Genomic DNA, 14,204 nt, shown 5'->3' with positions numbered 1-14,204 from the left:
CTACCTCGGCTGGTGAATATCTTCATTTAGCACATCTTTAGTTTGCATGGTTTGCCTCTTCATATCATGTCTGATCGGGGGGTTCAGTTCACCACGAAATTCTGGAGAGCCCTGTGGAAACTCCTAGACGTGAAGTTTGACTTTTCTTCAGCCTATCATCCCCAGTCTAATGGCCAAGTCGAGAGGATTAACCAGATCATGGAGAATTATCTCCGCCACTTCATAACCATGCAGCATGATGATTGGGTAGAACTGCTTCCATGGGCCGAGTTCTCGTACAACAACCACACAAGTGAGTCCACCACTGTCAAACTATTCTACATTGTCTATGGCCAACATCCACAAATTCCTACTTCTATTCCGGCTACATCCCTGGTACTCGCAGCTGACTCTGCATTTGGAGATTTTCGACAGGTTTGGCAGCAAACCCGGTCCTCTATTCTGCAGGCAGTCAATCGCATTAAGCAGAAAAGTAGATGCTAAGAGAATAGAGCCATCTCTGTATCTTCCAGGTACCAAAGTCTGACTATCCTCAAGCAATATCCGACTGAGGGGGCTGTCATACAAGTTTGCTCCCAGGTTCCTCGGACCCTTTGAGATCCTACAGCAAATCAACCCTGTCTCTTACAAGCTTCGGCTGCCTCCTATCCTCCGGATCCCCAACTCCTTTCATGTGTCCCTCCTGAAGCCTGTGGTCCTGAACCGCTACACAAAAATGCCTAGCCCTGCAGTTGCTCCTAGCGGTTCTTCCAATGTATTCGAGGTTAAGGAGATCCTGGACTTCAAAAAAGTAGAAGGAAGAACATTTTATTTGGTGGATTGGAAGGGGTTTGGTCCAGAGGAGAGGTCCTGGGAGCCAGAAGAGTACCTCAATGCTCCTGCCCTCATTAAAAAGTTACTCTCTGTCTCTGGTCCCAAGAAGGGGGGTGCAAGAGGGGGGGATACTGTAGCATCCACGGCCGCGGACCATCGGGATTACTCACCCCCCCACGGCCGCAGCCATGGATCTGTGAGCACTGGCCCACATCTCCACCCCAGGAGACACCATCGCTCACTTCTGCACAGTTCTGCTTTGTCCTGTAATCATCAGTTAACCCATGATCACACTGGACTATAAAAAGGGCTCTGCCCTTTCACTTTCCCAGTGTTCCCGTATCTGCTATATGTATCCTATATCCTGTGCTACTGTTGCTCTTGTGCCTTAGAAAGTTGGAGTCATGTTATGCCATCGGTCACGCCTGCTGTGTTACACCTCACCTGGTGTCTGCTGCCAAGTTCCCGTCTGAGCCAAGACATTACTACTAGTCTGAACTGCTACAGGTACCCTTGTGCTTGGACTATATAGACATTGCCTTGGTACAAAGTTTGGCCAGCTGCTATCCCGCTACGGTGGTACGGCCCAGTGGGTCCACATACCCACAGATCGTGACCATTTAGTAAGTATGGCCTTTTTTGTGTTTTTTTTTTTAGTATATTTACACCGTGTTCCAAATTATTATGCACATTGGATTTAAGTGTCATAAACATTTAATTATTAGTTTTTCAATTAACCCCTTAGTGTCTAAGCCTGTTTTGGCCTTCAGGACCAGCCCCATTTTTGCAAATCTGACATGTGTCACTTTATGTGGTAATAACTCCAGAATGCTTTTACCTATCCAAGCGATTCTGGGATTGTTTTCTCGTGACATGTTGTACTTTATGATACTGAAAAAATTTTGTCATTAAATTCAATATTTATTTGTAAGAAACGCCAAAATTTAGAGAAAATTAGCAAAAATTAGCATTTTTCTAAATTTTAATGTATTTACTTGTAAAACAGATAGTAATACCACACAAAATACATACTAGTTTATATTTCCCATATGTCTACTTTATGTTTGCATCGTTTTTTGAACATCATTTTATTTTTCTAGGACGTTACAACGCTTAGAACTTTAACAGCAATTTCTCATATTTTCAAGAAAATTTAAAAAGGCTATTTTTTCAGGGACCAGTTCAGTTCTGAAATGGCTTTGAGGGCCTTATATATTAGAAAGTCCCCATAAATCACCCCATTTTGAAAACTGCACCCATCAAAGTATTCAAAACAGCATTCACAAAGTATTTTAGCCCTTTAGGCGTTTCACAGGAATTAAAGCAAAGTAGAGGTGAAATTTACAAATTTCATTTTTTTTCTTCAAAAATTCATTTGTAATAAATTTTTTCTGTACCACAGAAGGTTTTACCCAAGAAATGCAACTCAATATTTATTGCCCAGATTCTGCAGTTTTTAGAAATACCCCACATGTGGCCCTAGCGCGGTCATGGACTGAAACACAGGCCTCAGAAGCAAAGGAGCACCTAGTGGATTTTGGGCCTCTATTTTATTAGAATATATTTTAGGTACCATGTCAGGTGTGAGGAGGCCTTGTGCTGCCAAAACAGTGGAAACACCCCAAAAGTGACCCCATTTTGGAAACTATACCCCTCAAGGAATTTATCTATGGGTATAGTTAGCATTTTGAACCCACAGTTTTTTTGCTAAATTTATTTGAATTAGTATGTGAAGGTGAAAATCTACTTTTTTTGTGAAAAAATTAGGAAATGTTAAATTTTTACAAGGAATAAAGTAGAAAAAACACCCCAACATATGTAAAGCAATGTCTTCCGATTATAGCAATACCCCATATGTGGTAATAAATTGCTGTTTGGACCCACAGCAGGCCTCAGAAGAGAAGGAGCACCATTTGGATTTTGGATTTCTGATTTTGCTGGAATAGTTTTCAGTGCCGTGTCGCGTTTGCAATGCACTGGAGGGAAGAAAACCGTGGAAACCCCCCAATAGTGACCCCATTTTGGAAACTATACCCCTCAAGGAATTTATCTATGGGTATAGTTAGCATTTTGAACCCACAGTTTTTTTGCTAAATTTGTTTGAATTAGTATGTGAAGATGAAAATCTACTTTTTTTCTGAAAAAAGGTAGCCATTTTTAATTTTTACAAGGAATAAAGGAGAAAAAGCGCCCCAACATTTGTAAAACAATTTTTCCTGATTACGTAAATACCCCATATGTGGTAATAAACTACTGTTTGGACCCACACCGGGGCTTAGAAGGGAAGGAGCGCTATTTGGCTTTTGGAGCTCAAATTTTGCTGGAATGTTTTTGGGTGTCATGTCGAATTTGCAAAGCCCCTGAGAGACAGAAACAGTGGAAGCCCCCCAAAAGTAACCCCATTTGGGAAAGTACACCACTTAAGGAATCTATCTAGGGGTATAGTGAGCATTTAGGCCCCACACGTCTTTTGCAGAATTTATTAGAATTAGGCCGTGAAAATTAATATCAACATTATTTCCACTAAAATGTTGCATTTTTTCAATTTCACAAAGGATAAACGAGAAAATACACCCCAACGTTTGTAAAGCAATTTTTCCCGAGTACGGCAATACCCCACATGTGGTCATAAATGTTTTTTCATTAGAAAGTAATTAACCCTTTACGAACTGATTCATGTTTTGCTTTTTCGTTTTTCCTCCCCGCTTTCCAAGAGCCACAACTTTTTTATTTTTCTGTCAATAGAGCGGTGTGGGGGCTTATTTTTTGCGGGACGAGCTGTCGTTTTTATTGGTACCATTTTTTGGTACGATGCCATATCGGTGGACATAAACGGCTGTTTGGGCACGCTGTAGGGCTCAGAAGGGAGGGACGCCATTTGGCTTTTGGAGCGCATATTTTGCTTGGTAGTAGCTCTGGCGTTTTGCTGGTATTTCAGTTTATAATGTTGGGGCACATGTAGGCTGGGCAGAGTACATCAGGGGTATAATAAGAGGGTATAATAATGGGGTAAATAAATAATAATCCGCATATCTGTGGCCGGTGTCGCACTGATAAATGGTGCCCGATCTTATCCACTTTTGGAACACTCTGCACATTTTGCATCGCCATAATCTGGGAGCCGGAACTTTTTTTATTTTTTCACCACCGGAGCCGTGTGAGGGCTTATTTGTTGCAGGACAATCTGTATTTTTCATTGGTACCATTTTGGGGTACATGCGATTTTGTTGATCACTTTTTATTCAATTTTTCGGCAAGCCAGGTGACCAAAAACCATCAATTCTGACAATGATTTTAATTTATTTTTGACGGTGTTTACCCTGGGCTATAAATGACCATTATACTTTATTCTGCGGGTCGGTACGATTACGGCGATACCATTTGTATATACGTTTTTTTATGTTTTGCAGCGTTTGAGCAATAAAATAACTTATTTAGAAAATAATGTATTTTCTGTGTCACCATATTCTGAGAGCCATAACTTTTTTATTTTTCAGTCAAAAAAGCGGTGTAAGGTCTTGTTTTTTGCGGGACGGGTTGTAGATTGTATCGGTACTATTTTGGCGTACATGCGACTTTTTGATCACTTTTTATTACATATTTTGTGAGGGGTGGTGACCAAAAAATAGTGATTCTGGAATTGTTTTTCGTTTATTTTTTTTGCGGCGTTCACTGTGCGGGAAAAATAATTTTATAGTTTTATAGTTGGGGTCGTTACGAACGCGGTGATACCAAATATGTGTACTTGTTTTTTACGTGTTCATTTTTTTTCCTATAATGAAAGACTTATTATAGGAAAAAAAGCAGTTCTTGTTTATGTCACTTATAACTTTTATTTTTACACTTTTTTTAAAACATTTTTATTCTTTTTTTTACTTTTTTCACTTGTCCCACTAGGGGACACTTAGACTTGCAGCTCTGATCGCTGCTGGAATACATTACACTACACACGTAGTGTAATGCATTTCAACTGTCATTGTGACGAGACAGTCACACTGACAGGAAGCCTACGACGACCACCCTCGGGGTGGTCCTCATAGGCTTCTGTACATGGCAACCCGGAAGCCATTGTCTGGCGTCCGGTTGCCATGGGTACCATCGCCAGCCCCCGTGATTTCACATGGGGGCTGCCGATCGGCGCTAAAGACCTTAATTGTGGCGTTCAAAATCGAGCGCCGCAATTAAGGGGTTAACTGCCGATATCAGCGGCGACAGGCCGCTGATCAGCAACGGGGAGAGCAGGGCTGACACCCTGCACAGTTAACCACCGCTGCGGTGTAGCGCCGCACGGCGGTTAACTGTCAAAGCACTGCCGTAACTGTACGTCAAGGTGCGCGAACTTACTGCTCACCATGACGTACAGTTACGTCATGGTGCGTTAAGGGGTTAAACTCATGGATGGTATTATGTCTTAGGGCTCTTTGGATCATTGTAATCAATCTCAGACACCTGTGATAATTAGTTTGACAGGTGTGCCCAATCAAAGGAAAACTACTTAAGAAGGACGTTCCACATTATTAAGCAGGCCACAGGTTTCACGCAATAAGGGAAAGAAAAAGGATCCCTCTGCTGCCGAAAAGCGTGAAATAGTGCAATACCTTGGACAAGGTATGAAAACATTGGATATATCAAGAAAACTTAAGCGTGATCATCGTACTGTGAAAAGATTTGTGGCTGATTCAGAGTACAGACGGGTTAGTTCAGATAAAGGCATAATGAGGAAGGTTTCTCCAAGACAAATTAATAGGATTAGGAGAGCAGCTGCTAAAATGCCATTGCAAAGCAGCAAACAGGTATTTGAAGCCTCTGGTGCCTCTGGAGTTCCGTGAACCTCAAGGTGTAGGATCCTCCAGAGGTTTGCAAGTGTGCATAAAGCTATCATTCGGCCACCCCTAAACAATGCTCACAAGAAGAAACGGTTGCAGTGTGCTCAGAAATGCATGAAAACTAATTTTCAAACCATGTTGTTTACTGATGAGTGCCGTGCAACCCTGGATGGTCCAGATGGATGGAGCAGTGGATAGTTAGTGAATGGCCACCATGTCCCAACAAGACTGCGACGTCAGCAAGGAGGTGGCAGAGTCATGTTTTGGGCTGGAATCATGGGGAGAGAGCTGGTAGGCCCCTTTAGGGTCCCTGACAATATGAAAATGACCTCTGCAAAGTACGTAGAGTTTATGACTGACCACTTTCTTCCGTGGTAAAAAAAGAAGAACCGTGCCTTCCGTAGCAAAATTATCTTCATGCATGAGAATGCACCATCTCATGCTGCAAAGAATACCTCTGTGTCATTGGCTGCTATGGGCATAAAAGGAGAGAAACTCATGGTGTGGCTCCCATGTTCCCCTGACCTCAACCCTATTGAGAACCTTTGGAGCATCCTCAAGCAAAATATCTATGAGGGTGGGAGGCAGTTCACATCAAAACAGAAGCTCTGGGAGGCTATTCTGACATCCTGCAAAGATATCCAAGCAGAAACTGTCCAAATACTCACAAATTTAATGGATGCAAGAATTGTGAAGGTGATATCAAAGAAGGGGTTTTATGTTAACATGTAACTTGGCCTGTTACGTTTTTTTTGATTGAAAGAGCTTATTTGATTTCTGTAAATATGACCTCCTGATGCTGCAAATTAAACAAATTACTATTTTAGTTCTCTTTACAACCTTTAAAATGTTTTGATCTCTGTTGTGCATAATAATTTGAAACAGTGCATTTTGAGTTTTTTACTTCTAAAAAAAAATCTGTTATCATTAGGAGATTTGTTTAATAAAATTTGCATTATACACCAACGGTTGATGGCTTGAAGATTATACTGACTGTCATTTGCATCGACTATTTAGGAAAATCAGCGAAAAATAACATTTGCATAATAATTTGGAACGCGGTGTATGTGTGAGCATATAAACATATATGTATATATACAGTGAAGGAAATAAGTATTTGATCCCTTGCTGATTTTGTAAGTTTGCCCACTGTCAAAGACATGAACAGTCTAGAATTTTTAGGCTAGGTTAATTTTACCAGTGAGAGATAGATTATATTTAAACAAAAACAGAAAATCACATTGTCAAAATTATATATATTTATTTGCATTGTGCACAGAGAAATAAGTATTTGATCCCTTTGGCAAACAAGACTTAATACTTGGTGGCAAAACCCTTGTTGGCAAGCACAGCAGTCAGATGTTTTTTGTAGTCGATGATGAGGTTTGCACACATGTTAGATGGAATTTTGGCCCACTCCTCTTTGCAGATCATCTGTAAATCATTAAGATTTCGAGGCTGTCGCTTGGCAACTCGGATCTTCAGCTCCCTCCATAAGTTTTTGATGGGATTAAGGTCTGGAGACTGGCTAGGCCACTCCATGACCTTAATTTGCTTCTTTTTGAGCCACTCCTTTTTTGCCTTGGCTGTATGTTTCGGGTCATTGTCATGCTGGAAGACCCAGCCATGAGCCATTTTTAATGTCCTGGTGGAGGGAAGGAAGTTGTCACTCAGGATTTGACGGTACATGGCTCCATCCATTCTCCCATTGATGCGGTGAAGTAGTCCTGTGCCCTTAGCAGAGAAACACCCCCAAAACATAATGTTTCCACCTCCATGCTTGACAGTGGGGTCGGTGTTCTTTGGGTCATAGGCAGCATTTCTCTTCCTCCAAACACGGCGAGTAGAGTTAATGCCAAAGAGCTAAATTTTAGTCTCATCTGACCACAGCACCTTCTCCCAATCGCTCTCAGAATCATCCAGATGTTCATTTGCAAACTTCCGACGGGCCTGTACATGTGCCTTCTTGAGCAGGGGGACCTTGCGGGCACTGCAGGATTTTAATCCATTACGGCGTAATGTGTTACCAATGGTTTTCTTGGTGACTCTGGTCCCAGCTGCCTTGAGATCATTAACAAGTTCCCCCATGTAGTTTTCGGCTGAGCTCTCACCTTCCTCAGGAACAAGGATACCCCACGAGGTGAGATTTTGCATGGAGCCCCAGATCGATGTCGATTGACAGTCATTTTGTATGTCTTCCATTTTCTTACTATTGCACCAACAGTTGTCTCCTTCTCACCCAGCGTCTTACTTATGGTTTTGTAGCCCATTCCAGCCTTGTGCAGGTCTATGATCTTGTCCCTGACATCCTTAGAAAGCTCTTTGGTCTTGCCCATGTTGTAGAGGTTAGAGTCAGACTGATTAATTGAGCCTGTGGCCAGGACTCTTTTATACAGGTGACCATTTAAGACAGCTGTCTTTAATGCAGGCACCAAGTTGATTTGGAGCGTGTAACTGGTCTGGAGGAGGCTGAATTCTTAATGGTTGGTAGGGGATCAAATACTTATTTCTCTGTGCACAATGCAAATAAATATATATAATTTTGACAATGTGATTTTCTTTTTTTTTTTTTTACATAATCTATCTCTCACTGGTAAAATTAACCTAGCCTAAAAAATTCTAGACTGTTCATGTCTTTGACAGTGGGCAAACTTGCAAAATCAGCAAGGGATCAAATACTTATTTCCTTCACTGTATATATATATATATATATATATATATATATATATACATTAAAAAAAATAATATATATATATATATATATATATATGACTCTGAATACCGCTGCTCAACCAATAAGTAATCCAATGAAATGATAATAAAAGGTTTTAATATAATAATAATGGTAGGGCTACTCATTTCAACGCAGGACATGCGTCTTCATCAGGCAAAATACATGCAATGGAGACAGAGACAACTTAAATACACTAGGCACGTGACACCACGTCCTTCAATTCCTGTAAATTATCCTCAGGCAAACGACATTCCATCCGAACAGAATCGATAATTATCCCCAGAAACTTGATGACCGTAGTAGGTCCCTCAGTTTTCTCAGGCGCTAATTTAACACCAAATTCGCTCGCCACCCTCTCCATAGTATGAAGCAACCCCGCACACATGTACGTGGCCGGAGGAGCGACAAATAAAAAAGCGTCAAGATAATGCAACACTGACACCACCTGCGCCTCCCGCAGAACCATTCATTCCAAAAACGTGCTTAGCATCTCAAAATAAGCGCAGGAAATGGAGCAGCCCATCGGAAGACAGCAATCAACAAAATATCCCCCCGGCCAACAGCATCCCAACAATCAAAAACTCTCCGGGTGCACCGGCAACAATTGAAATGCAGCCTCTATGTCGGATTTTGCTAAAAGATCGCCCCTCCCGTACTTGTGAACCCAGTTGACCGCTGCATCGAACAAAGTATAGCTAACCGCACAAAGCCCAGGATCAATACCATCATTCACCGACGCCCTGTCTGGATAAGACAGGTGGTGAATAAGACAGAATTTGTTAACCTCCTTTTTTGGAACCAAATGGGCCAGCCATGTTGTAAAGGATCTGCCAGACACAGCTTCTGTGTCGACGCCCGTGGTTAGTCAGTCTGCACCTGCTCCTAAGTCTGATAGAGTGACTCCTTCGTCTACCACTTAGGCTGGGAGGCTGAGGAGTGGCAGAGCCTATCACAGCCTGGCCAGACAGAGCTAGCTCCCGCCCTCTGTCTATTTATACCTTCATTTCCCTCGCTGAATTTTCCCTTAATAACCGGGTCAGTAACTCGTCAGGGGTCTCCCCCTTTTTCTGTAATTTAGGGTTTAATCCACGGTTCTCCTCCGTTTCACCTGGTGGTTCCAACAATCCCGAGGTAGATGTCGTTCATCGGGAACTGTGCACAGTCTGGGCCCAGGTTCAGAAGAACCTAGAGGCGTCCCAGAGCATACAAAAGACTCAGGCAGATAGAAGACGTTCTGCTAACCCCTTGTTTGTGGTCGGGATCTGGTGTGGCTGTCTTCTAAAAATTTGCGCCTTAAAGTCCCGTCCCAAAAATTTGCTCCCCGGTATATAGGGCCGTACAAGGTCATTGAAGTCCTTAACCCTGTCTCCTTCCGACTGGAGTTACCCCCGTCTTTTCGAATACACGACGTGTTTCATGCCTCCCTCCTGAAACGCTGCTCCCCGTCCTTGGCTCCCTCGAGGAAACCTCCGGTCCCTGTTCTCACCCCAGAAGGGGTAGAATTCTAGGTGGCCAAGATTGTGGACAGCAGGATGGTCCAAGGCTCCCTCCAGTACCTGGTCCATTGGAAGGGATACGGGCCTGAGGAGAGGACTTGGGTACCCGCCCGGGATGTTCACGCTGGGTTATTGCTCAAGAGGTTCCATCTTCGGTTCCCCAATAAGCCAGGTCCACCTAGAAAGGGTCCAGTGGCCCCTCATAAAAGGGAGGGTACTGTAAAGGATCTGCCAGACATAGCTTCTGTGTCGACGCCCGTGGTTAGTCAGTCTGCACCTGCTCCTAAGTCTGATAGAGTGACTCCTTCGTCTACCACTCAGGCTGGGAGGCTGAGGAGTGGGAGAGCCTATCACAGCCTGGCCAGACGGAGCTAGCTCCCGCCCTCTGTCTATTTATACCTTTATTTCCTGCTTCTCCTTTGCCTGTGTTTCTGCTTGTTTCCTGGCTCTGCTGCTGCTGCTTGTACTATTTGTCCTCTGCTTTATATTGACCCTGGCTATACTGACTACTCTCTTGCTCTGCGTTTGGTACCTCGTACACTTCTGGTTTGACTCGGCTCGTTCACTACTCTTGTAGCTCACGGTGTTGCCGTGGGCATTTGCCCCTTTTCCCTCTGCTTCTTTGTATCCTTGTCTGTCTGTCTGTCGTGCACATAGTGAGAGTAGGGACCGTCGCCCAGTTGTACGCCGTCGCCTAGGACGGGCCGTTGCAAGTAGGCAGGGACTGAGTGGCGGGTAGATTAGGGCTCACCTGTCTGTCTCCCTACCCCGTCATTACACATGTGGCCTAAAGACACCTCTTTCATCAATTTATCCGTAACGATATCAGGCCTGGCCAAAGCCGATGACAAATTACGCGTCACCCGCTCCAGGCCGGAGGAAGTACAAGAAATCTGAAAGCCCTCTGCAAAGCCCTGCAACGGCAAATACGCCACCCTCCTATTTGGATATGCCTTTTAAAAAGGGAGCATTTTTTACACCCTCATCGGCGTCGCCCCTCTTTTGCTCAGTATCTCCAAATTTGCCCTTATGCTTCTTGAAGCATCTGGACAAACCGTTGGCCCCTCCGCATCCGGAGCACTCAAGCTTGTACCTGCAATCTGAGCCAAATTTGCAGTGGCCCAAATTGTATTACCAGTGAAATCCTTTCCCAGATGCAGCCCACTGTCCCGCCGCTGACTGCCGCCTGCGTCACAAAAGGACTGATGACCCTGTTTTGGCCCCACTCTTTTGGCGCCAACATTAACTACATCCAAAGACTAATGTCTTTGTGATCCCATCTCAAAGAAGGCCGCACTGCCTTCCTCCGCCGAAATTGTTCGTCGTACCTCATTCACGCGTTACCCCCGTACATCCGGTAAGCCTCCCCCACGGAATCCATATAACAAAAAAGAGCGGAACAATTTTCTTGCACCTTTTCCCCCACTACGCTTGCTAAAATGGCAAATGCCTGAAGTCAGTTTGCAAATGTACGAGGAATCAACCTATAACGACACCGCTCCTCCTCCTCCTTTTTACTCTCATCCGGTTTCACCAGGTCAAGATTAAACTTTTTTAACAGTGGCCCTTCTCACCCTGGTGATGCTAGGCTGCTGCTGCTTTATTGTATCTCGCTGGTTATGAAAAATGGGGGGGACCCCACGTAATTTAAAAAAAATAAAATAAAAAATAATTGGTAAGAACGATGTGGGGTCCCCCCCCAATTTTCATAACCAGCCAGATGCAACACAGCAGCAGCAGGCTGCATTACCAGGGTGGTAGGTGCCACTGGTTTTGGCCTTCCCCAGCCTAATACTACCAGCCTGCGGCCGCCCCGGAGCCTGCCCATCACTACAGATGGTTGGGTACTGGTTCGTACCCGGCTCTTCCCAGTACCCCTGGTGGCGGTGGGTACCGGGGTAATAATGGGGTTTAGTGTTGGCCTTTGCACCGGCTAACATTAAGCCCCGCCTTGGTAATGGAGGTTGTCAATCAGCCAGCGGCCATTACTAAGGCGGTGATAATAAAGTTTAAAAGGATACAAGCACATAGAAAAATATTTTATTGAAATAAAAAAACACAACCCCCATTAACCATTGTATTGAGAATAAAAAAATGCTGACATTGAAGTCCTCGTATCCGAAGTCCAACAACCGAACCTGTAAAAAAACACAAACACACAAAAATAATCAGTAACACAAAAAGAAGCAAAATTATTATTCTTACCTTTCCTGGGTCCAGCGCTGGAGCCGCAATGTCAGCGAGCTGAGTCCTGTATCTAATCCGATCATGTGTGATACTATCTACTGAGTCCTGTATTTAATCCGATCATGTGTGATACTGTCTGCTGGGCCCTATATCTAATCCTATCATGTGTGATACTGTCTGCTGAGCCACTGTATCTAATCCTATCATGTGTGATACTGTCTTCTGAGCCACTGTATCTAATCCTATCATGTGTGATACTGTCTGCTGAGCCACTGTATCTAATCCTATCTATAGTTGATAGGGTCGTAGTGCTATAGATATGCTATGCTGTCTCATATACACACATACATTTTTTTGGGTCGGACACATATGTATTGGGGCTATTTCCCCTGACATTTTAAGCCCTTAGTGATGCCCCGGCTGCTAGTTCTGCATTGTTGGGTCACTTAGGAGACCCAGCAATGCAGCTGAAAGCTGCGGACCGTCGGCCATTACCTATGCCTGGCCAGGGATTCCGCTGCAGGAGGTGCTACTGACGTCACTGTACTTATATGGACATTGAAGTCTGGGCCCTCTCTATAAGTGAAATTCCCGGTCAGGGCCTCAGCAAAGCTTTGGCCGGGGATTCCACTGCAGGAGGTGCCACTGATCTCACTGCCCTTATATGGACAGTGAAGTCAGGGTACTCTCTATGAGCGGAATTCCCGGCTAGGGTGTCTGCAACGCTTTGGCCGGGGATTCCAGGGCTCCAAGAGTAGCCCATGACTTCACTGTCCATATAAAGGCAGTGATGTCACGGTCACCTCCTACAGCTGAATCACAGGCCGGAGCATTACAGATGCCTGGCGGGGGATTCCGCTGCAGGAAGTGCCACTGACGTCACTGCCTTTATATGGACAGTGAAGTTTGGGCCCTCTCTATAAGCGAAATTCCCAGACAGCGCGTCAGCAACGCTTTGGCCTGGGATTCCGGCGCTCAAGGAGTAGCCCATGACTAAAGTGTCATGGAGAATCCCTGGCCAAAATGTTGTCAACACCTGGCTGGGTATTCCACTCATAGAGTGAGCCCATGCCGACACCTGGCCAGAGATTCCGCTCATAGAGGGCTCTATCTAGGGGTCGGGGAGTAGCTACAGGGGGAGTATGTGGCACTATCTACAGGGGGAGTATGTGGCACTATCTATATGGGGAGTATGTGGCACTATCTACATGGGGAGTATGTGGCACTATCTACAGGGGCAGTATGTGGCACTATCTACAGGGGGAGTATGTGGCACTATCTACAGGGGGATTATTTGGCCCTATCTACAGGGGGAGTATGTGGCACTATATACAGGGGAAGTATGTGCCACTATCTACAGGGGGAGAATGTGGCACCATCTACAGGGAGGCTTGTGGCACTATCTACAGAGGGGCTGTATGTGGCATCATCTACAGGGGGGCTGTGTGTGGCACCATCTATAGGGGGGCTGTATGGCATCATCTACAGGGGGCTGTGTGGCATTATCTACAGAGTCTGTGTGGCACTATCTGCAGCGGGCATTGTGGTATTATCTACAGAGGGCTCTGTGGGTCTATCTACAGGGGGGGCATGTGGGACTATCTACAGAGGGCACTGTGGCATCATTTACAGGGAGCAGTGTGTGGCACTATCTACAGGAAGCAGTGTGTGGCATCATTATCTACAGAGAGCAGCATGTGGCAATATCTACTAGGGGCAGTGTGAAGCGCAATCTACAAGGGGCACTGAGTGCGGTACAATGGATGCTGGATTTTACTCTACCAGTAGTGGTCAGCACATATTACCTGGCCCTAATAATAAAGTGAGACATCACCTGCCTGTAAACAACCAGATAACCAGAGACATACCGGCCATCATATTAGTTGTCAGCCAAACTAGTGCAGACATTTTGTTAGTTTTTTTTGCATGCAGAAATTTTGGAAAGCCACACCCACCAGATAAACCACGCCCCCATAAGACACACCCACCAAAGACACCACACCCTGTGTCCCTGGAAAAAAATTCAAATGTTGGCAACTATGATATCCGTTAGGGCTCTATTCTGACGTTCCCTCTGAGGTTTCCGTCAGAATAGAGCCCTGGCTGACACAAACGGAAACCATAGGTTTCAATGGATTTCAATGGAGA

Source organism: Rhinoderma darwinii, chromosome 3 (genome assembly GCF_050947455.1).
Source record: "Rhinoderma darwinii isolate aRhiDar2 chromosome 3, aRhiDar2.hap1, whole genome shotgun sequence".
Classification (NCBI taxonomy): Eukaryota; Metazoa; Chordata; class Amphibia; order Anura; family Rhinodermatidae; genus Rhinoderma; species Rhinoderma darwinii.
This window is presented reverse-complemented; position numbering follows the sequence as displayed.